This window comes from Camponotus floridanus, unplaced genomic scaffold, assembly GCF_003227725.1.
Source record: "Camponotus floridanus strain SB8 unplaced genomic scaffold, Cflo_v7.5 scaffold14, whole genome shotgun sequence".
Taxonomy (NCBI): Eukaryota; Metazoa; Arthropoda; class Insecta; order Hymenoptera; family Formicidae; genus Camponotus; species Camponotus floridanus.
In genome coordinates, this window is record NW_020229259.1 from 1790336 (window position 1) to 1818144 (window position 27809).

At 35.1% G+C, this 27809-nt stretch overlaps 1 protein-coding gene across 3 annotated transcripts in view; it reads right to left on the bottom strand.

Moving 5' to 3' along the window:
• LOC105255637 (discoidin domain-containing receptor 2) overlaps positions 1-27809 on the bottom strand; it is a 503453-nt gene that overhangs the window by 148757 nt on the left and 326887 nt on the right. Inside the window, exon 1 of one of the 3 annotated variants that reach the window (XM_020028910.2) lies at positions 19086-20059. The exons of the other annotated variants lie outside the window; for them this stretch is intronic. The gene's annotated coding sequence lies outside the window, so the exon portion shown is untranslated. Of the gene's footprint in view, positions 1-19085; positions 20060-27809 lie in introns of those variants that run through there. 3 annotated transcript variants of the gene reach the window in all.

The following is a 27809-nucleotide window of genomic DNA, read 5'->3' on the forward strand; positions in this document are numbered from 1 at the left end:
ATTTCCCATTATATCTTCGTTTTCATTTCACGATATATATTTAATATAATAGTCATTCAATTTTATAAACTTGTGAAATATTCGTTGAGAAAATCAAGCCAATATAATTCCATTTAATCGAATTATATTGAAAGTGCAATCATATATCTTCAATTTAATTGAATTATATCATAAACCGTGATTTGGAATATTTTGAGAATATAAATTAAATAGATTCTTTATGTATAAACGAATAATTTATAAATTAAAATATTTAAAGAGAAAGAAAGAGGAAGAGAAAGAGAGAAACTAGATTTAAATTTTTACACGACGATTGTGTCGAATAATTGTCAAAGTATATAATTCGACGAAACAATCATGATTTATATTTGATCATTTATCAAAAGAAAAAAGATACATACGAAACTGAAAAATGTCATCTCCAAGATATGTAAGTTACTGTCACTGCTACAAGTGCTCTTTGAGTGATTTATGCCCGCGATTTGTCCGCAAAATTCCATATCCGCGTTATCGACAGCTTCCTCCTAGGATATTCCGTATTCGCATATCAGATACTACTTCTGGTTTCGCATGATCCGATGACAATTCGCGTTGGATTCGATTCCTTCGTTCGGTGTAAGTCCGCGGTTGACCTCACCTTCCGCCGAAAGTCTCGAACGTAATACGCGAATTCGACGCGATTATTCATAGTCGGAGACAGATAATCGATATTACGTCAAGTAGACGGGTGGCGGTCGGTGCGAGGTCTCCCCGACGACGTCGCGCGTCGGGATTCCGACGTCGGAACGTTACGAAAATCGATAATCGTCGAACAGGTGCGGCTAGACGGGAGCGCCGTACGAGAACACCGACGTTTGAATTATTCTCACCAGCGGGAATGATCGACGTTTGACGTGGTTTAAAGCGCAGCCATTGTTTCCGATATGCACTCGCTGTTTGATTAAAGATACAGCACGTGTCGCGACACGCGGCCAAAGAATCGCACGTCGCTGGGGATCGATATCGATCGATCGATTGTTCTCATTTTAAAATGTAATGCCTGATGAAAGGATGCGATAAAAGCCTGATAAAAGCGTTGACGCGCTCGTAAAATTCATTCCGGGCCATCCGCACATTTCGAGAAGGACGTTGGAAATTTTTTATCCTAGGTGTATCTCGTATACACGATACAAATGTATGCGAAGAAACGAGGCTGAATAACTTAAGGCGGAATGGAATTTCTTCGCTTCTGTATAACGATTGGTACATCACACGCTATTGTCGGTGGAGCTGTAATTCATTCTTGCAAAAGGAGCAATTAAATATTGTTAGATGATACGCTGCTATATTTCAGTTTGGCTTGACAAACGTTTTCCGGCAAGTATAAGGCGAGTGGAGAAACGGAGTTTCTTGCATTTGTCAAGATTGCGAACGTTATTCGTCTTATTGTTTGCTATGCCATCATCACGTCGACTGGAAAACGCCGACAAAATTTTATCTTATCGAGCCTGCACAAGTACTTTCAAGAGAAAGTTGGCATACAAATGAAATGAAAATTTAAACAATCTTTCGCAAGATAGTGAATTAGTAATAGTATAAATATTTATGTATTGCAAAGTATAATCAATTGTATTGCGATTATTGTGAATCAATTCTCTTCAAAATATAATTCTCTTTAAAATTCTATACTATTTTTTAACTTCAGTATTAATATCAAAAATTTGATGTACTATACATGAGGGATTAAACATGATTAGAGAGAGAGAGAGAGAGAGAGAGAGAGAGAGAAGTTATACATCCAATGTTTCGGAAACAGCCACGTTTGAAATTCATGATGTAACACCGTCGTTTAATCGATATATCTTAAGTTTTGATATCCGCTAAGTGATATACAATAATTACAATACTCTTGATCACTAAATTAAATTTAGTTTAGCATTTATTGAAATTTTATTGATTTCTGAAATTTTAAACGAGATATGCAATATTCCTTTACGCCATTGATATAATTCATCAAAATGTTAAAAATATAATGTAACCATAAAATACATTGTTTAATAAAAATTTTGACACAAAAAATATCCGAGGAAATTTCTTCAAAACACGTGTCAAAATATAAATCAAGTATTTTATAATATACTAATGATAATTGATTACAATCCTCACGTTATTCTTGCGTCTCATTACGTTTCACGAATCGGAATGTAATTAGTAAGTTTAACCGATCTCAAATCGCGGAAACGAACGTGTGAATTAACTTTGCCATTGCAACATCTTCGATATATCGCGATTATTATTGTTTTTAACAGTAAAGCTCGCGGTAAAGTGATATTTGCGGTGCATAAAACTCTGTTTATTCGATATTTAAGCACTTTTTCTATAATTAATTAAATTTTTCATACATTTCATTCATGCTCATCAGAGAAGCGTCAGCTCGAAAGTTTCTACTATAATTTTGTTTACAATTTGATCCTTTTAATGTCAGTACATTTAACGTACATTTGTAGCAAAACAAGTATATGCACATTGTCTTCCCACAGTACAACGAAGTAATGCAACTTTGCTATATAATTATAATTAGATGCGATATGCCAACAGGTTACAACGAGTTATATTATCCCACTATTCAAAGAGTTACGAACGGAAGCACTCGGTGCGATATAAAGTGTGATACATTCTAGAGATGTATTCTCAATTGCACAATCAACGCCTCGCGCATCGACGGAAATTATCATGGGAGCGGTAATTACAAGTTTCTGCTTTGATAGGATGCATTGTGTACGCGTACACATTCGCCCTACGTTGTCACTATAATTATTACTAAACAACGCTGTTGCTGTTGTACAACGAGGCTTGGGAACAATACCACGTCAAAGCAACGTCAAAATATTAGCTGGTAGTTGTGTTTGAGTGCAATGATCATCTATGGAGGAGAAACAAGGTTCCGCATTGCAAATTATCACGGTAACCCGTGTCAAAGCATCAGAACGAAAACGCAAGAATATTAATCGGAGAAATATCACGAGGGAAGGTGATGAAATGATATTTCGATCAATCGGAGCAGCTATGAACGGGACAGGAGAGTAAAGTCAACGTGAAATAAAAATAAATTAACGATCGGTTCTGTTTCAAAGTTTCGAGATGTGCAAAATAACTTGGTAAATTTGTTAATCGATTCGTTCAGCAGATTAACTGGTTAACCGCGCAACACCAGATATTTTCGAGCGCTGTGCAACTGACTAATTATAAGCTAAACTATCAGCAAAATTCATATATCGGTATCGTTTGCATGTGTTACGTGTTCGTTTATACCGTCAAAAACGACGTTGCGTTAACCGACCTGCCTGCACGGTTGTAATCTGTCAGTGCGTTGCAGCTGACGCGTGGATATGACCAATTCTCCATATGCGAGCTCGAACAATCTAGCCGAGCCAATAACAGCAAAATTTCGGGATTCGATCCAAGTGTATAATTAAAAATGCAACATGTATGAAGCACGCATGTGTGTATCAGAGTTTGTTGTTACTATTCACTATTTATTATTTATACTATCTACTATTTATATGCAGTTTCATATTCAATATTAAGTTGATTGAAAAGATTGTGCATAAATAAAAAAAGAGATAATCTTTCTGGAGGTATATCATTGTATAATATAAAATATAATATAAAATAATATAAAATAATATAAAAATATAATATAATAATATAAAAATATTGGCTCTTAAAATAAGTCTTCTCCAATTGTACCTAATTCAGAAATGTGCTGATTAAATAGTCTGTGCTCGGAGCATAAAATAAATCGCGAACTCATTTAATTCATTAAGACGTTGAAAAATACATATCACTGCAGTTTAAATCTAGCATCCACGATTCATACATCCGCTTGCAACATTGGTATCAACGCCTGTGTATGATAACCGCGAACAATCCGCATCGAATTGGCGGTGTTATAATTATCGTTAAACAAGCCGCTTCACGTGATTGTAAACCGTGCGGGTGTTTGTCGCACAGCTGTCGCAACGAACCGGCGATTCTGCACCTGCGGGCCAAGCTCGCGTGTCAAAGTCCTGGTGAAGTATTACCCTGTGCATTCGAGTGCAATGATTACCGATGCAACGGAGCGAGACGGCCTCGCTTCGGAAAATTTTGACGGAGTGCCGCCGCGAATGCCAGTAAAAGCTCCGGAAAAATGGATAGTGATGGAGAGACCGTTACGGTAGGTAGGTAGATATAAATTCAGTTTACCCCACGAACTGAATTTCATCATATTAAAGTTTCGTACGCGGTAGCAGTGTGACAATATCACACAAATATTTTTGACTAAAAACCGTAGCTCGTATAGCTGTCGCTCCAAATTCACGATTCTTTATCCGCGAAATAATTCTAGATTTTATCTTTTCTCTAACACGTCATTCAAATAAAACGATAACGAAGGTAAGAAATTATTTTGCGCGATCGATATTTTATACGGATCAATAATTAATTTAAAAAATCAAATATTGAACTCACGATTAGAAGAGGCTGAATCGGAGCAAAGTCGTCGCATTTTTGTCGAACAAATAATTATCAAAATGAATTTCTTTCAATAGCATATACCGTAAGTTAAACTATATTCGAGAGATAATAAATGACAATGCAAGAAACGTTCCAAGCGAAAGCGTTCGGCAATTATTGTTGAGAAATGCTGATTACCCTATTGAAATATGAAGCGCCAGTATTACTGCGAGTTCGGAATATCCATTATCCCCTTGGAAAATTTCTTTACTAAACAAGTTGCATTTTTACAAAGAATGCCCGTTTAAATATTAATCGTTAAATTCATTATAAAGTATTCATGCAGCTGACGACTTTTTCAGACGTATAATTCATGGAAATTATAATTTCACAAACATTCTTCATCGATACAATACTCCAGTATCATATATAATGCATTAATTCTTTTAAAGTAGCTTCATACAAATCAAAACATAACGCTCATCTCACGTGATATTAAAATATATAGGGATGCAATATTGGGATTACAACGTCCGTTGAATTTGTATTTTTTGATGAATTTTAATCGACATAAAATGCTTTACAATCAATATTAAAAACGATCTCGATCTTTGATTACAAAATCAGTATTGCTTTATTAGATTAGTTACTAGAGTATTGCTTTATTATTGCTTTATTACATTTGCGAGTAAATCGATCACGTAGGCTTGAATAATCGTGAAATGTTCGGCATCAGTATACGTCACGTAATGAATAGTTTCATCTCCTTCGACAGGATGTGCGCTTGAGGAATATTACCGTACCTGTACGACAGTATGGGGAACGATTAGCGTGGCAGAAGACGTTGAGGGCGTCGCGAGAGAGCATAAAGAAAGGACGGCCGGAGAAGGGGAGAAATCGGTCGCGCTAAATAGGATTTAATTGAACGCTCCATTCGAGTTCGTTAGTACACGGCAGCGCTTATAGCGCAGTTAGAGCAGGCCCAGGCTAACTTAGTAAGAGTTTCATTATAATTAACGGAGAAGTAACGCGCAATATCTATTCGCAGCGTAAACATTCACGGGTAATCTCAGCGAAGAGCACCGGCACCGTTTTGATGCAGACGACGAGATAATGCAGGCGCTTTTTAAAAGATTACCGGTTGAAATAACCTGCCGACACACTCGTGAAAGAATCCGAGCTACTAGTGAGACGGTCCCTTTAAAGAGAGTCAAGAAAGAGAAAAACGTGTACGTCGCATGTATACGAGTCGCTCGGATGAGATTTTACTGATTGCGAACGACAACTTACATTTAATTTACATTTTTGCGACGCTAGGTTTCTTATTAAAGGACCCCAATGTCGTATATACCTAATTGAGTCGTCTGCTTGTATTTGCACGAGATTCATCGTTCCATTTCAGAGTAAGATTAATTAAATACCTAAGTAATATTAATATATTCAAAAGATATATATATATATATTGTAATAAATTAATTGCCTTTTTTCCGTTTGGCGAGTGAAGTAAATTATATAAAATATTAACTAAAAATGTAGTTTCATATTTCGTACGTAAATGTTATTTTGCACAATATTTACAGAATACAGGAAAAATATCAAAAATATGAGAGCTGCAAAAAAATAGTTGTTCCGTGGTAGCTAAAATCTGCAAGATGTATCGTATAACTCTACGTTTGTTGAAAAAACATAATCCAAATAAGTTAAAGTGCTCTCTTCCATTTCATTTGTCAGTTTTTATTCCGTGAAAAATCCACAATCAAGTTATATCACATAAAATATTGAAGACGAAAGAAAACGATAGATTTACAATGTGATAATTGGAAACATTAAACAGTTTTCACAAAATCATTGTCACAAAAATTCCGACTCTCTTCTCAAAATCGCCTTTACATAGTCTCTGCAATTTGCAACATGCGTTGTGCAGATCGTACAGGACGGCGATACCAAGATGACAACAAAAAAATGAACAATATATTTTCATTTTCCCGGGATACCTACGGTACTTTGCCAACGAACGATTTTCAGGCACGTTGCGAGAAGCTTTTAGAAAATCACGGTCCGGAGCAAGTATGAGAGAACGTGTGTTGTGTGCAATCCCGGGAGAAAAAGGAACAAAGAGGGACCTGGGCACGACCGAGTCATGAGGAATAATAAAGAATGGAGAACGCGAAACGCGCGTATGAGAGAAAATTGGGAGAGAGAAAAGTCGAGGGAGGACGCCGGGTATACGGGATAGTTCGGCCGTTTAAATCACGATTTTTCTGGCCGCACTGTCATTCGCAGAACTCGCCGATATACCGATCGATGTCGAACAAGGTCATTTTCACGAATTTACCCGTACTTCGCGTGACAATTAGGGACTATATCGGGCGCGATTAATTCACCTTTTCTCCTCTCTGCGAATTATTCCTACGTCTCCGTTTTTACTTCAGGCTTCTTCCGCAAGGAAAATCACGGGATTACGAAGCCGTCAAGAACGAAATAAGCCGCCTACGTATTACGAGAGGGAAAAATACGGACGAAAAAAAGCGACAGATTACGAGAAAGGTTGAGCCACTTCGCTTAAGCTAGTATTAAGCACATAAATAACACAATAAAGGGAGACGCAGGAGGAAAATAAACAGAAAGGAAGGGGTGGAAGACGGGAAAAGGACGCATTGCTCACCCTTTATAGTTAACGTACCGTAACTGCGCAACGCGCGCCACCACATGGTAATGGATTAACTTTAAAAAGAGATTCTAGCATTGTTTAAGTCGTGCAAGGAAAACTGACTTCTATTCTAAGAGATAGCAAAATGCGCTCGGCAATTAATGAATTAAATTGCTTCGTTGTTATTTCATAAAAAATTTTCCGGACTTTTTGAATAAATCTATCGTTTTCCGTGTTTATTAAGGGTTTCGATACCATGATATATAATAATATAATATATAATATGTAATAATGGACTTTAAATATAGAAATATAATATAAAATTATCGGCTAATATTGATCTTTTATAAATTCTGTACAGATTTCAATGATGAATTAATACTAAAAATATCAGTTTTATATATACAACAAAAGCTTACATATAGTTACACTGTTTTAACCAATTTGGAAAAAAGCTTTTTTTAAAATAATTTTTTAAATAAAGCATTCAAAGTTAAAAATTTAAATTCCAATTCATACATGTTACATTTTTAACAGCTGACGTAGAGTGGATTATGATTTTCAGAGCATATGCAAAAACTAACAGTTTTCAATTTTTCTAATTCCATTTTTAATTCCAACTACAATTTATTATATTATGTACGATATCTCTTAAAATTTTCAGAGAAATAGAGATATGTGTTCTCGTTTTTATTGAAAGAGGACACCATTTGTGTTAATTGAATAGCCAGTATTAATTGTTCGTGAAACAATTGATATGCGACTTACGAGATTAATGATTGCATATGAAACCCATACAAATCTATCCGTGTTCGAATCGACAAACGAATACGAATGGCATTCTTTGCGCTCGACATGATTTATTGCAATCCATAATAGAGCTTCCTTGGCGCGGAAAGGTTCGTTAGCGATTGAAGTATCGGCAGCATTCGTGTACTGTATTATTCACTTGCGTCCCAATCCGGCCGTTGCCCCGAGCCATTGCTACGAACATCGTATTGGGCCGTTTAGCTCGGGCAACCGCGAATCGATATCTAGTTTAATAGCTGACCTAGTCTCTGGAGAAAAAAATTGAATGATTCGGTGAATCTACTCAGATGACGCCGAGGAAAAATACGTGAATCACGTGCCATATCGCGCGTTCTCCGCAAACACGCAATCGCTATAGCGCGCAAATTAGGAAATAAATTACTGTCTGAATATGGAACAGCTACTGTAGCTTTTAATAAAAATTAATCGATTTATCAAAGCATCAAAATAAATATTTAAATATTTATAACACGAATTATGTTGTATTAACAAACTTAAATAAATTAATATTAGAATAAGATAATTATTAATTACATAATTATTATAACGAAATAATGCAAAATGATGCACATTATATACATACAAATATAAAATTCGATTAATTAATTTAGGTTAATTAATACATTACTTTATGTAAATACGAGGATATCTCAAATAGCTACTCAAATACATGAGTAAGTTATACCACTTCTAATTGAAGCTCTATACACTTATCTCCTTAATTCAATGATGAGCAATCATTTACAACACTAATCGATTTTAGTCGAAAATAATTTATAAAAATTACATTTCATTTTTTTCCTATTTCGATTCAATACACAAAGTTTCATCAGCGTAAATTTACTTCATTGAACCACAAGACCCGGCCTTACCATCTCGGTTGCTTAACCATAACTCTCACGCGTACGAGCAACCGTGTAAGCTCTACATCTGGGCAGCTTTGTTAAGAAAAATAGCATATTGTGGGATATAAATTTATGGTAACAGAGAAACAATTTTACAAGCATTACGGAGAAAAATTGTTTGAGTAGAAGATATATAATTTATATTATAATAAGTTAATTTACTTTATTACACTAACAATTTTAGTATTAATTTAATTTCACAAATAATAGTTTGATACACAAATATTAATGTAATCCGAATTTATAATATGCTATGTTACTATAATTTAATAATATATTATTGTATTGCAAAAATTTAAATCATATAAAATTGATGTAATATAATTCTGCAATTAACTGTACTTGCTCGCTCACTGTTTTACTGTCAAATAAAAGGGAACAAGTGACAAATTAAACGTCATCATACAAGCTTGAAAATTGTAGTCAATTATCGGGTATAATGAGCAGGGAAGCGAAGATGAGTGATGTAAATGTGTCATCAGACTATTTAGCGAATAAAACGAGTCTTTAATTCATCATTAAAAAGCTTTAAAATCGTGGGCAAGAAAAGTGCCATTTCTCTTTTTCTTTTTATTCTTTCAATGCTAATTCAATCTATTTTTACAGATCAATTAGACTTAATTTAATGTGACAATTACGTGATTCCTATCGTGAAATCTCTCATGTAATCATTGTGATTTCCTGAGAAACGAGACATGTGAAAATTCAACTCGAACGAACTATAGCTATCTATTTGCTCTATCGTGAGAAAGAGACGAAACGTTTTGAGGTGAAACTCTGGCACAACGTTTTTCGCGCTATCATTCATGCCGCTGAAATCGTGAACGTGCATCGTTATCCATGCAGAATCTTTATTTGCCTCGCGATGCGATTTATGCACAAAACGATAGCAAAGATCAGGATCGAATAGAACGCCGCTGCTGATTGAATGCAACCGTAGAAATTTATTATAACTATGCGTCGTTTATCGAGCGTTACACGCGTGACACATCATGTGCAAGGTAATCAATCAAAATATTACTTTGGTTATTACCAGGAAGAAAATTAACGATTTGCGTGCTATAATAATAATGACCCATTTCAATTTATAGATTTATATGTATGAAATAATTTCGTATATCTGTCTTTCTTTCTCTCTCAGAGAAAAGAGGAGAGAGAGAAAGAGAGAGACAGACAGATATACAAATTTATTTCTATATATATATATATATATGTATATATTTCTCGCTTAGCAAATTATCAGCATTTTTACTCTGTTGCTCTTTGAATCAAAATGACAGGAGAATTTATCGGAGAATTTATCTTGAATTCATCAAACAAGCTCTCTATTTTTTCCATATATTCGACTGTAAAAAAGAAGCGATATCTCAACAAAATATGTTCGCACTATCATTTATAACACTAGCGCGCGTATATTGTGTGCTGGGTATCAGTTCACGTAAAATATTTGCGCATCTCTGGGTACGTCAAAAAAATTAAAAAAAAATGAATAAAGGAAGGGAGAAGAGGAACGCAAAAAACGAGAAAGAGCTGCAAAGGCAAAGGCACGGAAAAATGTCTGTAGAAATGGCTATGCGAGCGTGCTCCACTTTCCACGCTGATACGGCATGTCCGCCGTGTAAAATAAAATGCGTCCACGGCGCACTTTGCTGCGACCAAAACTCTCAACCGGTCTACGATATTTTTTTCTCCCATTTCGCTTCCGTACCAAATTGGCCGCTACTATACCGTTTATATCGCGTTTAATATTGGCCCATGTAGCGACGTTAAAACGCGATAAAACTTCAAACGTGGCAGATATTATAATGTTTGGTTGCAAATCGCGCGTAATAAAATATTGTACAATAGCTCATGATGATCTCATTCTGCTTATTAGCGGCAAACTCTTTTATATTTTTACTCTCGTTCGATTCGTACGGCCATACACGTGCACCTTGTGCTTTGCTACAGTATCCGTTAAAATCTTCTCACGTGCCAAATCAAGGAACAGGAAAGTGCAGCGTGATACGAAACTTCGACAAGTTTCGGTCTAACCGACTAATTTCTACGGATCGGAATCCTGGGCAAAAGTTTCGGCTATACGGTACTTTTAAAGCTATGATTGTCAGTTTAGCTTACCTAGTTTACTGACTTTATCCACCTTCCCGTCCCCCATCGAATGAGTATATCTATTGCTAACTAGTTTGAAACATAAACAATAAGAGATCTTTGGCACGAATTTCCTTCTCAATTGCAGTGCATTCAAATCATTGCACGAATCTATTTTATTTGTGACTTTGAGGTTTCTCGAAATTTCTACACGATAGCATGTGGCAAATTTAAAGCAAAGTCATGTCAAGTCACACTTAAAAAAGTTAGAATTCTTATATATTTTTTATAAATTTAATTAAATTTTGATTTATTTCTAAAATTCTCTCGTATTATTTTTAGGCAAATTATTAGATGATTTTAAAAATTGAAATTATTAGATGATTTTAAAAATTATAAAAATATTCAATTTAATTATTATAGTAGCTTCAGTTTTATAATTTCCATTTTTAATTGAAAATTTATGATTGAAAATTAAAATATTCAAAAAATTTTAAAATATTCGAATAATTTCAATAATTCAACCTGGAAAAAATTAATTTAATAAATGAAAAAGTATATTAAATTAACTTTGCATTGAAATAAAAACCTATTATGCAATATATTACTCTTTATTTCAATATTATATACATGCTAGTATATATGTCAAACGACAAATAAAACGATATATCAAAATTTAAACTGGAAGAGATTGCGCGTATCGCAATCCTGGGCAATAATAAATACTGTACAAGGACGATGACGCGATTCCGCGTTTACGCTAGACAATAAACGTACACCGACTTGTTCCTGAAACGAAGCGTGCGCGCGGCACCGGACGGAGAAGGAGGCGGAAGATTAAAGCGCTTATCCCGGGAGCGCGATCCTAGTCGCACGTGACAAGGAAACTCTCGTTGGTCGCGTTGCGGTCACAATTTCCAAACTCGCGCGACTACCCCGCGCGAGTCCCTTATTTAGGAGGAAGTGCTGTCCCTTCCCACGGGGGCATCAATTTCTCGAGATGTTCCGAAAACGCGCGATGTACCGCAACGTTTACGCGGAAATTCCGTGCAGCGCTCTCCCGGCTAACTTGTCCCCAGGATCCAGTAAGACGTATCTCAATTCTTGCGACATGCCCCCGCTCTCTCTTTCCCGCTTGTCTATAGTGTAAACTTACTTATTTTTCCAATATCTGCTTTATTATGAAGTGTCAATAATGATTTAGACGGCCGCGGTATCGATTATTTTATTGCCTTTAAACGCGCAGCGCCTTGCGAACAATATTGGCTCGTTATTCACCAGCTAAGTATGTATATACCCTGTTGTGCCCAGATTTTCCTACATCGCTAATTAAATGCTTGCTCGGGAGTAATTTTTTTACTCTCTTTTTTTTAACTTATTAAGTGAGTAATCTTCTAAAATAAATATAAGAATTTGTGAAATATAGCGTTTTGTTTTAGCGTAATATTTATATTTATGTAAAGATAGAGAAAATAGTATTATGTTTCAAATTATACTTTTAAATATACGTATGTTGTATAATAATAAAAAATTTTTTAAAATATTATATATTATTTATAATTAAAATACGAACTACAAAGATTTATGTTCATGAATTCAAAATCAAATTAATATCATGTTACATACTGCGTTTTTCTCTTTTTATAGTATTATTTTTTACGATATGCGTTATTTGATCAATAATTTATGTTCTTATTATAATTTATAAAATTATGGTTTTCTTTATAAAATCTTCTTCCATTTTTACACACATTTTCTACTTGAAACACAAGTTATCTTTTTTTGCTCCACTTCTTTTAAAATTTGAACACTTCTCTTTATTAAAATACATAAATAATTTTTCACGAGAGAAAAACTTGCTCGAGATTGCAAGCATGAATAGACAAATAACCAAGCCGTTTTATCATCTACGTAACTTTACATTAAAAGGGATCTCACAGTATAACGTAAAACCACCGTGAATTCCACGACAAACTTCACTGTCGAACTTGTTCTTACATCGACGCTGTCAATGTTCTCTTCGAGAAAGGATTTCTCTTTTACACAAGGGCTTCTATTTGGTGCTTTCGACCAACGACGAAGATATTGGCGCAATTCCTAGCTGGTCACAAGACTAGGAACTCACCTTGGGGTTACACGCCACATGGCCCCCGGCGCTATTGCAGGAATACTTAAAAGGGGTGGCTAAAGTATGCGCGTCCTTCGTTCGGGAAGGGAAAGAGAGGGAGATTGAACACACGAGCTGTTGCGACGTCGTTGTTGGTCTTGTCGTCGGTCTCGTCGCCGTGCAGTCTCGCATACGGATTTTCAATAACGCCTGTCTGGCTTCTCGGTATTAGAAAGAAAAGCACGCGAGCAAAACGCGCCCTTCCAGAAGAAAATGCGTGGGAACGATCAAGTGTTCGTACGCGCCGATTCTATCGTGCTTTTTCTCTGGAATTTTCCCGCTCAATATTAAAAATCGTGAGATAAATAATTCGACGCATTATTGAAGAAAATCACAGTTTTATGCAAAACGTAACGTGCCATATACCTTGCTAAACTTTGGCAAAAGTTACACTTTATATTACATACTGACATGTTGACTTAGCAAATTCCGAAAGTTAAATTGACAGTAAATCAGTTCTTCTTAACTCGTTGGAAGAGTATAACACGCTAGACATATAAGAATTCTACCGCAATATGTACATTTCAAGTTTGGAATAAATTATGCAAGTAGATTATAACTTGTACTGTACGCGTTATTCACATGGATTTGTCTGAGATGTTTATTTAAAATAGGATTACACTCAGCGGGTTTTTGGAATAACTAAGAACATTGATATAAAAACTAACATTTAAAGTTTTAATAATGTTCCGGCATATATATATCTGCCTCGTCACTAATAAGGTTTTCCTTGGAAAAATTAATTTCTTCTCCCTTTTAATTCCTCTCGCAATGAGTATTATCAAGGTACGAGATATAATCTCGCTACATTCCCCGAATGTGTGGCATACTAAAAACATTTCCTTGGAAAAAGGTCCTTCCAATTTTCGTCACCTTTCATGCGAACGGCCGACTTTATCCTTGATTACTGTATTAAGCACTCAACTACTTTTCCTAGATCATTACACCACCCTCGTAACGGGGAGCCCAGCTAACGAGATCTGGCAGAGCGTATCAGGAACTTAATGTGAGGGCAAAATAATATAAAAAACAGACGGTATTCTTATCGATTTTGCAATGGCTATTATGTGTGTCGAAAGGGCACAAAGTTTGATTGTCTTTCTGCAGAATTCAAGTAAGAATATTCTGAAACAATATTCGTGTAATCCAAAATTTCTAAACTTGCGCGTTGTTTAAATTAAAATGAACCAAGATGAAAAATCTTATTCATGCTAAAGTAAAACATTGCTAATGAAAAAACAGAACTGTATAAATGAATATAATATTCACTTTCAATTATTAACAATGTAAAGCGTTTTACAAAATTTTTCAATTTCACAAAATGCCAGACGCAATAGTGTCTTCGATAAAATTTCTCCTTCATTGATATTTCGGTCAAGTGCCATCTTGAAGTATACTTCAAAATATTTCCACGTATTTTTCTCCACATTCAATGACAATAACCGCAACGAGGAGATAGGGAGATTTCACCCGGTCGGCAATCCTCTTCGTAAAAGGATGCGTTTGCACCAATACGAAGGACTGCGTGCAGCAAGTAAATGGAAATTTTAAGTGCACTCGCCGTTGAAATGCGCCCGTCTATCTACAATGGTGCACGCTAATGGCGTCAATCGCGCAACGAAGGTCTTTACTTTTGTCCTGCAGGGGCGAATAATGCCGGATTCGCGATGCAGCGGGCGCAATTTAGAATCTCGCAAAACGGCGGGAAAGAAATTTCCTGCCGGTTCGGCATCGGCCTAATAAAAACGTCGCGTGAAAATGCGGCCGTGCCAACAGCGGTCGTCCTATGCAAATGGGTCGCAATGGTGGGGATACGTCGCGAGAAATTTTCGCGATATTGGTATTCGCTCTGAGTTTAACATTGAAAATATGAAATTGTTTCGCGGATGGCTGGGTGGATGACTGTGCGCTTACGATGAAATTTCAAAGCGGAGAATGTACGCGAGCGCGGCGTAATTACCAGCGAATTAAGCATGGCTACGCGGCGAATAAATTCACATTGGAAGCGGAAAACGCGGGAAAGGAATTCACAACTTCGCATTCCATCCTTCTGATGCCGGAATGCTATTAATTTTCCATAAATATGACGGATTCGATGCCGTTCTTACAAAGCGCGACGTTGTTCGCCGGCAATATTTGTTGTGCACGGACGCGATGATACGTGAAATTTCGTTTGCGACATTCCAAGCGATCGATTGTCATTAATAAATATTAAACGAAATATCAATTTATAGAATATTTGTTAATTAATCATAGTTACGCGTTTCATAATTAATCGATTCCAAGTAATGCCATCCATGTTATAGTAACTATTCGCATGCACGCTGTAAAAATACTATACCATATACTACATTTACATGAAAAATATATTGAAATTTATGAGATGTTAGATTTACGTCCAGGAAAACTAAAAGGATATTTCAACAGAAATTTGTGGAGAAGTTATATATCGATACAGATCGTTCTAATTCCCTCTAGCCGAGTCTAAAAGTGTATTAATACAGAAGAAAGAGTCACGTGGTCCCGTTTGTGACGTTCGAAGGGGCGGGAAGGATGCAGTTTAACATCTTCTTATCTAGAATTTTTCAATCTCGCGAGCCACTTGCGCGAGAAGTACGGCTCACGATAGCGGAAAATGAATGCCTCGGCGCATAAGTGTATTCCCGTGTAGCCAAGAGACGAGGGTGTTAGTCACTCGGCCTCACGTGACTACGGACTTACATGTCGGTGGCGAACACCACGGCGCCCTATCTGGAATCTTTCAATTTCTCATACTTTCGTTCTACGTGCGAGAATCGAATCGCGGTTACCGATCGCTTAGAATCGTGCGCTTATACGCAAAATTCGAAGCCAGACTCGATAATGGTACTTTATATTTGTAGTCACGTATAAAGGATATCAAGAAATAACACAGACACGCTACCGGTACAATCTCAAATACCACTCGAGGCGCACAATATGTAAGATAAGTATAACGCGCGACGATATTTACGACGCACAGGGAGGCCATAATCGTAACCTGTCTTAAAATCCCGCATTTTTTCAAGAAGAATGTGCACGCTTCTCTGCTCTCATTATTTTATAATCTTCAATTAGCTCGCGGAAAACCGCAATTTTGAATTCCGCCGCATGCATTTTGCATGCATGCGTATTAAGTCCGTCCCAGCATATAAAAGCATAATTACTGTAATATTCAGTAAATATACGCGTGCAATCCAAACAACGCAACTCTCGGTAAGCTGATCATCGATTTATCCATATTACGTAAATTACAAAATTGCTTGTAGAAATTAATTAACGTAGTTCAATATAGATAAGTTCTGTAAATCAAATTTAATAATGCGCTACACGCGTCTATCGATGAGGTAATTTCAGTTTGTTGGCATTAATGCAAATTTCAAACTATGATAAACATGCTGACAAGCATATATTAGAATTAAAACTTAATTGCAAAAAAAATCGGAGGAAGATGGAAGAGGGTTTTCTTTCCGATGTGTTTTTTTTCAAATAACGAAGACAGTTTCCTTTGCACCGCCAAAGTAAACGTCCGACTATTGTTAATTGTGGGATCACGTGCCTCGAGGTCGCGAAATATATTCACGATAAGGTCGTACTTGCATGACCTTAACAAGATCTCTAGACAAATAAATCCGACGTGTATTACGAAAATGAAAAAAATGTGTGATGAGATTATATAATCGGTATTAAAACGACGAATGTAATTTCTAGTTTTGATAATTGCTTTATAATTGTCTTACATTTATTTCAATAAATAAAGAAAATAATATTTCCTACACTGTAATATATCCTTTACATCTAAATGATCGTGAAACTCTAAGACCAAAACACACACAATCTTACTAAAAAGATCGCGGCAAGGATCACTGGTTTTTTTCTTTTCGTCAGTTGATAACTGGTTTTAATTCTGTACGCCTTCCGTACCGAAGTAGTGACAGACATTAACCAATTAGCACTAACGCTACACCCTCTTCATCTTTCTCCGTCAGGCTACTCCTAAACGGCTCGCAGAAAGATGCTCCGAAACGACCGACTATTTTCGGCGCCATGTGCCAACGTGATGCGCGAGTGTCGGATCCTTCGCGGTTCGATGAACCTTTAAAGCGGAGGCGGATATTATTTCTGCGATCTTCCCCCGCGTCTTTTTGCACGTGACCGCTGTTTTTTACGAACGCAATTAATCTCGAGACAGTTTAACGTCGTGTCTAGATATTTTTAATATAGCAGTTTGTGTCTCTTGAAAATTCTGTACATTTCCAGATGATTTTGAATTCAAGTTTCATCGGGATGAAAAATTATATCGAAAATTATATATGAAATTTTATATGAAATTTTATATGAATTATATATGAAAAATTATATCGAAAATTATATATAAATGAGAATATATATATATATATATATATATATATATATATATATTCTCATTTATAAATTAATATCTAAATTATATTATACATGATTCAATTAATATTTTTAATGTATTTTAATGTATTTTTAATATTAAAAAATGCGGCATTAGAAGTAATTTAAAATAGTTTTTACAACGTATGTAGAATAATTAAATTAGAATAAATGTAATAAGACAAAAATGTGAAATTTTTATATAATTCTAATTTTTTAAACAAAAGTCACAATTCTATTAAATAGTAAAAAATATTAAAATACATTATTTTATAAAATGTAGACAAAACATATTATTTTTTATTAACATTGTTATGAGACATTTTGAAAAAACTAGTAATTATTTAATAAAATATAATATGTTAAAATTTTATAATTAAATTTAAATCTCTATCCAATTTGCTTTCTTCGTTCTTTCAATTCTTTTTAATTCTTTTTTTCCTTTACTTTATCTCAAAGGCTTGATACTAATTAGATTAAGATAAAGAGAACGATGAAGATAACAAAAGGGTTAAAGACGAATATTTCAAATATGATGTTCATCTCGGATATAAACGTGATGAGATTGTTGACCAAATTACATGCAGATCAACTCTCGCTTCGAAGGAATTTCATGATTAAAAGCATAAGTAATAGCTAAAAATGTATTTACTACTTCAAAGCTCTATGTAACTTTGATACGCTTCTGTCCTTGCTTCATAACTGATAGTTAAATATTCATGTACCTATACCATGACGAGCATAATTGAATATTTATAAATGTTCGAGATAAAAGGCTTGAAAAATATATATTTTTATATCCCGCAATATTCTATGCGCCTTAAGCTTATTGAAAAATTACACAGCTATTAAATAAATAACAAACTCTTTAGTCATATTTAATTTAGCATGCGTTATTACATATAAATATGCAATGATATAACTTTACAAAGAAAAGAGACAAAGAGAACATGCTGCAACTTTTGATGTATTATAAACGATATGAAATCGCTCAAAGAGATTAAAAAAATAAAAATTTTATAATAAACACTATTATTGTATTTCCTCAAGCATGATATTATAGAATAAAAACAATTAAGTTTACTCTGTCGAATATAACGTTTTTCTGTTAAACTAATTTCGACTTTGTTTCTGTTTATGCCAAATTAAAAAAAAAAATGTTCCCATGTTGTACACGATACGTTACTCGCATATATATTCCTTTTTTGTAAGTTGCTAAAAAATCCAATTTACAAGGAAATAAAATGAATTTTAAAATAAATAAAAACAAGAGAAAAAGAAGAGTTTGCAAAACGCGGTTTAAACTTGATTAATACTGTCCTTTCTCCCTCTCTTCCTCCCTTCCTCTCTTTCCTTCTCTTTTATTTTATTAAATATAAAATGAAATGATATGCGTACACACGCCAGAATTTAATTAAAATAGCCCGAAACTGTAAATTCGGCAATCTCATCACATTATTAAAAATCCCAAAACGGTACGTTTCTGGTGCACGTTTCAGGAGTAGCCAATAATTCTCGGCGTGTTGCCTCAAAATATGATTTAAATAGTGCAATTATAATTACTCACAGTAAGCCAGCTGACAGCGCACGAAGTTACATCTCGTCCGACGAGCACAGTTTGGAAGAATGTCTTTGCGCGCGCGCGCTCGCGCACACACACACTCACACGCGCGTAACCTCGACGGGCGACAGAGGACGAACGAGGGGTGGTAGACCAGGTGAAGTTCAGCACTGAGCAAAAGTTACATTAGATTGGGTTAGGCTAGGTCACGTCAACGCCAGATTACGTCGAAGACGATCTATCTTTTCCCGGCGCGCACACAAGAGGGGAGATCGTCTTCGTCTTTCACGCGAAAAATTACGCGCGTCTTGACGTCACTTCGGAGGATCCAATTCCGTTTAAACTCTTTTCAGCATCAATCGACGCACATTCGATCGCGCAAATATTGCCTTTTGAAACAAGACACGTGCGAATCTCGCGAATATCGTCGCGCTTCCGATCCCGCGACGGGATCAGGTAAACCTTTTCGCGTCGTCGTCCTCGTTGTCCTTCCCGATGGAAAACAATCCGCCCGTTATCGAATTTTTCATTCGTTCGAACGTGACGCAGGCGGAGGCGGAGGATCTCGAAAGATGGCTGCGAGTTTCGACGATAGTTTCATAGCGTTGCTCTAAACAAACTGATGATCTTGCGTGACAAGCGATGCGCAATCATCTGAATCCGCACATCGATACGTTCTAATAATTTATAATTGAACAACGCGCTCTGTAATCTGTTCCAACTTCGATTTCGTCACAATTAAAAAGCGATCACCGCGAGTTTAAAGGCGACGATTACGATAATTGAAAATGCTGCGCGTCGCGTGCACTTTAAAGTTTTCATACATATGCTGTTAATGTATACGTACGAGAAACACAACGCTTCACGAGATGTACAACGTGATAGGTCTCGCGTGGCAGCTTAACGTATGCGCGCACGCACCAGGGGCACCGCGAGGGGACTTGCGAGGGAGCGCGCCACACGACCTTTCCGATGCGCGGTTCGAGTACGACTGAGCGAGCGAGTCGACTCGAGCTCGCGCTCGCGGCGGCCTCAGCGGGCCGAAAGCCACGAGCCGACCGGCGACGACGGACCAATCAGCGCTGCTCTCGCGGGCAGCTCCGATACTCAATGATTGACTGACTATATATATTCATACTTTCATGCACATCCTTTCCGTTCAAAAGCGCTTCGCGTATTAATCAATCGATCGTCTTGTCTTGTTTTCAGTGCGAGACACTATTTTTGGCGCATCGATTTCTTATTTTGGAATTCTTACGAGTCATTTATGGAATTAATGATAAATAGGAAAATATTATTGCAATTTTATAACGCGTAAAGAAATATGAACGACACGACGAATGACAGCGGTACATCTATTGAATTTTATAATTTGTATAATCGTTTGAAGTAACATAATCACATCCTTCTCAAAAACTGAAATATATTTCGTTTCAGATTTTAGTTATTGATATGATTATCGAGTAAAGTAATTATTTCCTATTATATTACTTACACATATTATTCACTCGACGTTACGAACGCTTGAAGACGATACTTCGAACAATCACGGTACACGAATATTTATGTAGACGCGATGCGTTTGAAAGCCGCAAGTAACTATCTTCAAACATGAAGGCATTCGTGACGTCAAATTAACCAATCGATCGTCTTGTTTTCAGTGCGAGACAATATTTTTGGCGCATCGATTTCTTACTTTGAAATTCTTACGAGTCATTTATGGAATTAATGATAAATAGAAATATATTATTGCAATTTTATAGCGCGTAAAGAAATATGAACGACACGACGAATGACAGCGGTACATCTATTGAATTTTATAATTTGTATAATCGTTTAAAGTAACATAATCACATCCTTCTCAAAAACTGAAATATATTTCGTTACAGATTTTAGTTATTGATATAATTATCGAGTAAAGTAATTATTTCCTCTTATATTACTTACACATATTATTCACTCGACGTTACGAACGTTTGAAGACGATACTTCGAACAATCACGGTGCACGAATATTTATGTAGACGCGATGCGTTTGAAAGCCGCAAGTAACTATCTTCAAACATGAAGGCATTCGTGACGTCAAATTAACCAATCGATCGTCTGGTTTTCAGTGCGAGATAATATTTTTGGCGCATCTATTTCTTACTTTGGAATTCTTATGAGTCATTTGTGGAATTAATGGTAAACAAGAATATATTATTGCAATTTTATAATGTGTAAAGAAACATGAAGAACACGATTAATGACAGCGGTATATCTAGTGAATTTTATAATTTGTATAGTCGTTTAAAATAACACATCCTTCTCGAAAACTGAAATACATTTCGCTACAGATTTTAGTTATTATCTGATTATCGAGTAAAGTAATTATTTTCTGAGACGTTATATTATTTACATAAATTATTCATTCGACGTTACAAACGCTTGAAGACGATACTTCGAACAATCATGGTGCACGAATATTTATGTAGACGCGATGAATAATACGATTAGTGACAGCGGTACATTTAGTGAATTTTATAATTTGTATAATCGTTTAAAATAACACATCCTTCTCAAAGACTGAAATACATTTCGCTATAGATTTTAGTTATTGATATAATTATCGAGTAAAGTAATTATTTTCTGAGACGTTATATTATTTAAATATATTATTCACTCGACGTTACAAACGCTTAAAGACATTTCTTCGAACAATCATGGTGCATGAATATTTATGTAAATGCGATGCGTGAAACCCGCAAGTAACTATCTTCAAGCGTGAACGCATTCGTGACGTCAAATGTCACTATGTCACTATGTCATATGCCGTTATCGCTGTCATTCGACTTTTGTAAAACCCGCAGCGCATGCATACGCGCGATGTACATTCGCGGTTTCACGCTAGATCGCACTGTGTGTCAGGGATTTAAATTCGTAATCAAAGTAGTATTGATCCGTGATTCTCCGCGCTATTTGCTCGTATCTATCGATCGCTTTCTTTTGTGCCGGCTAAAAAATGACTCGCGTGTGTAAATCGATATCGCGAGTGTCGAATAAAGTACCGTGCAACCGCTTAACGTGTTTTGCGGTGTGCGATCGTATTTCACGTTGGCACATTGCCGTACGTTTTGAATAAACGTCATGTGCGCGCATAAAGTGGCCATTTTGAAAGAGAAGCCAAAATTTTAGAATATCGACAATATCTCGATAACTGATGAACAAGACACGTCCGAAAGGATTAACGTTCAAACTTTATTCGCTCGAATTAAAAAGAGACTTTTATATCGTATGTGTGCTACACGGGAACATTTTTGACAATTTTAGCTTCGCTTTTGGTAGAGTGACGCGAAAAAATTCGAATCATACCACGTTACATGCGTTTCTAGCTCGTTTTTGCCTGGACGCGGAAATAGATGACGTGAGTACCGAATGCAATATCACAACGATATCGTCGTAACATGTTGCATCGTAACAAAATCATTATTACATAACTATATGCTATGTACTATATACTATATACTATATTTTTCAGCATTTGTATTCCTGCGAGGCAACGTGTGCGTGAAGTCGAAGTGAAAGAGTCTCGAGCAGAAATTGGCGCAAAGAATGAAGCAGCTGACGGCAGTAACGGCGATACAACGGCTGGTGAGTAAATTTATTCGATGCATGCAGATGATTTAATTATAATTTCGCTTTAGCGAATGCAAAGAAGTTGTGGAACCTTGCGAAACAATAAATTGTATACGTATGTAAAACTTTTTGAAGCCCTCACAAGATATATTTTGAATCAGTGAGATAAACAAATAACGTTTCGTAGTATAATTATAAAGTAAAAATATGCTTTCAATTATTTTTTATTTAATTTATTAGTACATCTATTTTGTTGCTGCAATTTATTTATATTTATTTTGCATATAATGGAAATTCTGCGTATTAAAATGCGTATTTAACAGCATAAAATATTTAATTCAATTTCAGTTTTATTGTTTCTAAATATTTGCAATATAATTTAATATTATTAATTGTATATATTTTTCATTATTATATATATATTTTTTATTAAATTTTAATTGTGTCAATTTGCAATTTAACACTCACATACAAGAAAAAGAACTGTTTCTATTGAATTTATCGTAAATTATAAAAGAAAGTTACATATCTCACAATATACAAAAGTACATTTGTTCGATGGTTTTCCATCATAAAAGTACATTAGTCAAAAGATGGAATTAGTTTCGCACACAATAGAACGTTCATTAATCAAATCTGCCGCGCCTTATCTGTGCAATTTCATACCGGATTTATGTTTGTCCACTTTATAAATAAAAGCGTTTCATATCTGTATTACTTTGAATACAATCGTTACTTTGAATACAATCATTGATGGGTACTAATGATATATTTACACATTTCGCCAAAAGAGTGTCAATCGATTACAATCGATTACAATCGATTGACACTCTTTTGGCGAAATGTGTAAATATATCATTAGTACCCATCAATAATGAATGCAAGCTTGAATTCTAATTTTATCTAATCTAATTCGAAAATCTAAAATATATAAATCTTAACTCTCACTAATGCATTGTCACAATTTTATACAGACAGGTAAAACTTCCACATATAATATTCATATTATATTACATATATGTATAAATCTTCAGAGTAGGGGCGGCGTACATGCGAGAGATGTGCAATCCGCGGAAACTATTTTGATACCTTAAAACGCAGCCGGAAAACCAGATAAAGGATTTTACTGTAGCCTGACGAACGACAATGCACAGGCGGAACGAATCAGGGATTTCTAGATTCCGAAGAGAAACCGATATCACGGCACAGATCTCTCGCGGACGCTCATGTATATGTACATGCGAAAAGCGCGCAAAATACGAGATACGTCGCGATGAAATTCGAGGGAGGATATTCGATGCGCCCAACGAAAAATACAGTCCAACGGAAAAAGAAAACTTTCTATTAGGGATACGGTCGCGTATATATGGTAACGTCAGTATACGCTCTCTACGTGACGACGAAGGAATGGATTATCGGAATATACGGAGAATCTTTCTTACCCGATATATACGACGCTATATGAAAATGTGTCCTTGCGAAAGTCTTTGTGATCATTTTATATATCCACTTTTTCAATATTCGCCGACGAGTTTGTCGAAAGTCTCTCGTGCTACAATATAATTCACGGCGTCAACATTGGCCTCTCTTGTACAAAGATTGAAAAGGATATCACTATCTTATTTTTACATTTTTGCAAGGAATAAATATTTGTATCGACATGATGGAGGACTGCGTGATTTATTCGCGATAAGTAAAAGCATTATGAACATATATATTTCACCGAATCTAGTTTGTTGAATCGCGTATATTTGGTATTTTATTCCATTTGAACGCGGGATATAGGATCGCATCCGTGACAACATGCTTCAGCGTTTTTACCTTCCGCATCGCTGAACCGATAATCTATTTTCAGAAATATATTTCGCGCTCACGACGATCGGATTGATATCGCGAAACACGCCGTGACGCGTCGTTTATCGCTTTTCGCGCGAGTTTTTCCGGCCGTAGGATACGTGAAAGGGTCCGCTTCCTGGGTAAATCTAATATCGTTCTTACCTATTTACTTACGTCTCGCAGAAGAATGGAGACGCGAAGTAATGTGCAGAAAATCGCGGATTTTAAACACCCTGCAGAAAAATTCCCGAAGAAATCTTTATACACACAACTATATATGTATTCTTATATATGCACGTACACACAGACAGATGGATATATTTTTTTGAGATTGATTTACTGAGATTATACATATAAGAAAACCAAACTCACATATATATGACATGTTTGTTCGTACATCTGTCTCAAAATCCATCAAAAAAATTTGCTTAAACATATCGATTTTGAATTCGCTCGTCAACAACGCGAGCGATGTCAACAACATCAATGAACTAGGAGATGCACCCTAGTTGCTCTCAGTATAAAAGCAGAAGATATAAGTCTCTACAAATACTATAGTTTCACCACTCATTCTTTTCTTATCGTATCTTTGCGACTTGGCGTTCAACAATTAGATTTACAAATGGAAAAGAGAAAATTAAAATTGTTTTAATGAAAATGTAAGCTTTGTTTCACTTCCATTTTGCACTGTTTTAAATAAAATTGAGGACAAGAGAAAAAAATGAGTATTTATATATAACTGAATCATATGATATTCTATTTTTTTATTTGCCAAAATTAAAAATACACAAGAAAATTGCTTAATGCGTTAAAAATAATCTTCTAATACATCTTGATGTTTAGTCAATTATAAATACTGTCAATCTACGATCAGCTCGGTTTATAAACATTTAATTGTTATGAATAAATACAAGTTCGTATACGGAAAAAATCAAATATATGAAAAACGATATGATGCGAATAGATAAGAAATAAAACACTGTCAATACAATTACGTACACATGTATCCACGCATGCATATATACTACATGCACACCAATGCACACGCAAAGCTTTACGAGTAGAAATCGACGGTACTGTCAACATATGAGCAGTTCGCCTCGTTGATTAGCTGCTCGTAGGTCGTTTTCAGTTGCTTGCCCTACCTAAATCCAATACTGCTCAAATCGTATACTGCTCATAACCGCCATTAATTTCAACACGTTATTCAATCGGGATTCTTGTAATCTTGATATTTTATAATTTTTAAGAAAAAAAGAGAGAAGGGAAAGAATAGAAGATATGTCACGAAAAGATCGACTTTTAAAAAAAGTCATAAAAGATGCTTTTAAAATTTGGGACTATATAATATATGTTTATTTATATTGGACACTAAATAATTATATTATAGACTTTTCAGAAAAATAAAAAAGAACTAAACATGCTTTCTTTATGTTTTTACACACGGATACATATGTTCTTTTTCGGTTACATCTTTTCATTTCATTTATACTATAATTTCTTACTTAAAAATTAATTTAGTTTCAAAAACTCAGATAAAAGTGCTCTAATAATTTAATCTCTTTTAAATTGAATCAGTGTAAATATTACTGATTAAAGCAGTGACAAAATTTCACCGAAGATTAATGAATATTTCACTAATCTTCAATGAAAATATATGTTTGTCCTCTCCTTTATGATTCATTAATAATAATAATGAGATTTCATTAAAAAATCGACCACTACTTATTGATTCTTCCCATCTCTATAAGATTTCACTTTTGTAATATTTATCAATAAAACTATTAAGTGGGATCAATATATTATCACTGATAATATATTGATTCCATTTTTTAAAATAGATAGATTAAAATATATTTTTAAAATAGATCCATATTTATCAGGAATATTCTTCCAAAAATTATGAATGAAAGCATTTTCTCTCATTTTATTCATATGATTTATGATTATAACTTTATTATATAAACTGAACTTTTATTATATAAACTGAAATATTTGATGCGTCAGAATCGATCGATATAATCGACGTAATATACGCCAACGTGGAATGCTTATTAAATAAAATGCAATATCTATACGTAATATCGTAACTAAATGATATTATCGTCATCATGGAGTTTCGATTAACCCAACGGCAACTACGTCTTAATCGATCTCGCATAATGTATTCGTTAGCCTAGCCTGGCGTATATACCGCGACTTCGATATCGGGCTTCGGCAATGATTGGTTCACTTGGAAGTGGGAACTGAGCCACGACTAAATCCATGCGCGATGGTTTAACCGGGTCGAATAGCAGCACCCTATAATCGAAACGTTATAGCCGTACGCGAGAGTGTAGATCATGTTATATGATCGCCTCCATTAACTAACACATATATACTTCTCATAGGATGTATACGTGACTACGCGCGGGCGCGTATCGTGCCACGGATGCTTGCGCGATCATAGGTGCATGCCATTCCATGCGGCGGCCAGCGCCGTTTTTGGTTGATAAAAGGGAGTTCATAGAACACATGGAGACTCATCAGGATATCCGAATAGCTCGTCCGGCTGTATCGGCATTCCATGCGTATCGAAATTGATTCACCAAAAGGATCAAAGGAGATCCCGCGAATGCGTTATTATGCGAGACGCTTCGGTAACCCGGCCAGAAATTGATAAATATGCGACACCAGGACGCCGCATGCTAATCAATTTCGCTGCGTATATTTGCGAGGATTACGTTACGTATTTATACAAGGAATATGTGTGCGCGAATCAATTAATAGAAATGTGATATAATATAATAGAAAAACAAAAATAATTCCTCATTTTTTCCTCATCTTTAGTATAAGTTTTCTTTCTTATCCTTCTAGACTTTTATTTTTTATTTTGATAATATATAAATTTTTTTAAAACATGTAATGATCATAAAAATCTTAGCATATAAGTGAAATTAAATAATATCTACATTAATACAGAAATTAGAAAAGAATTTATATTTTTTAAATTATATATATAATTTTTCAGATTATATATAATTATATAATGTATAAAATCTGAAACATATAAATTATTTTCTAATTTTTACATTAATATATACTTTATTTTTACACATACTAAGATATATATATATACATGTGTGCATTAATAAGTTGTTTAAAAACAGCGAGACGGTTAAGAGAACTTGTTAAATTTGAATTCGAAAATTTTAGTCTCCAAATTCGAAATAGAAAATATAGGTCGCATGAACGATGTATTACACGTTTTCAATATCGTTTGGTCCGAGTTAATTGGGAT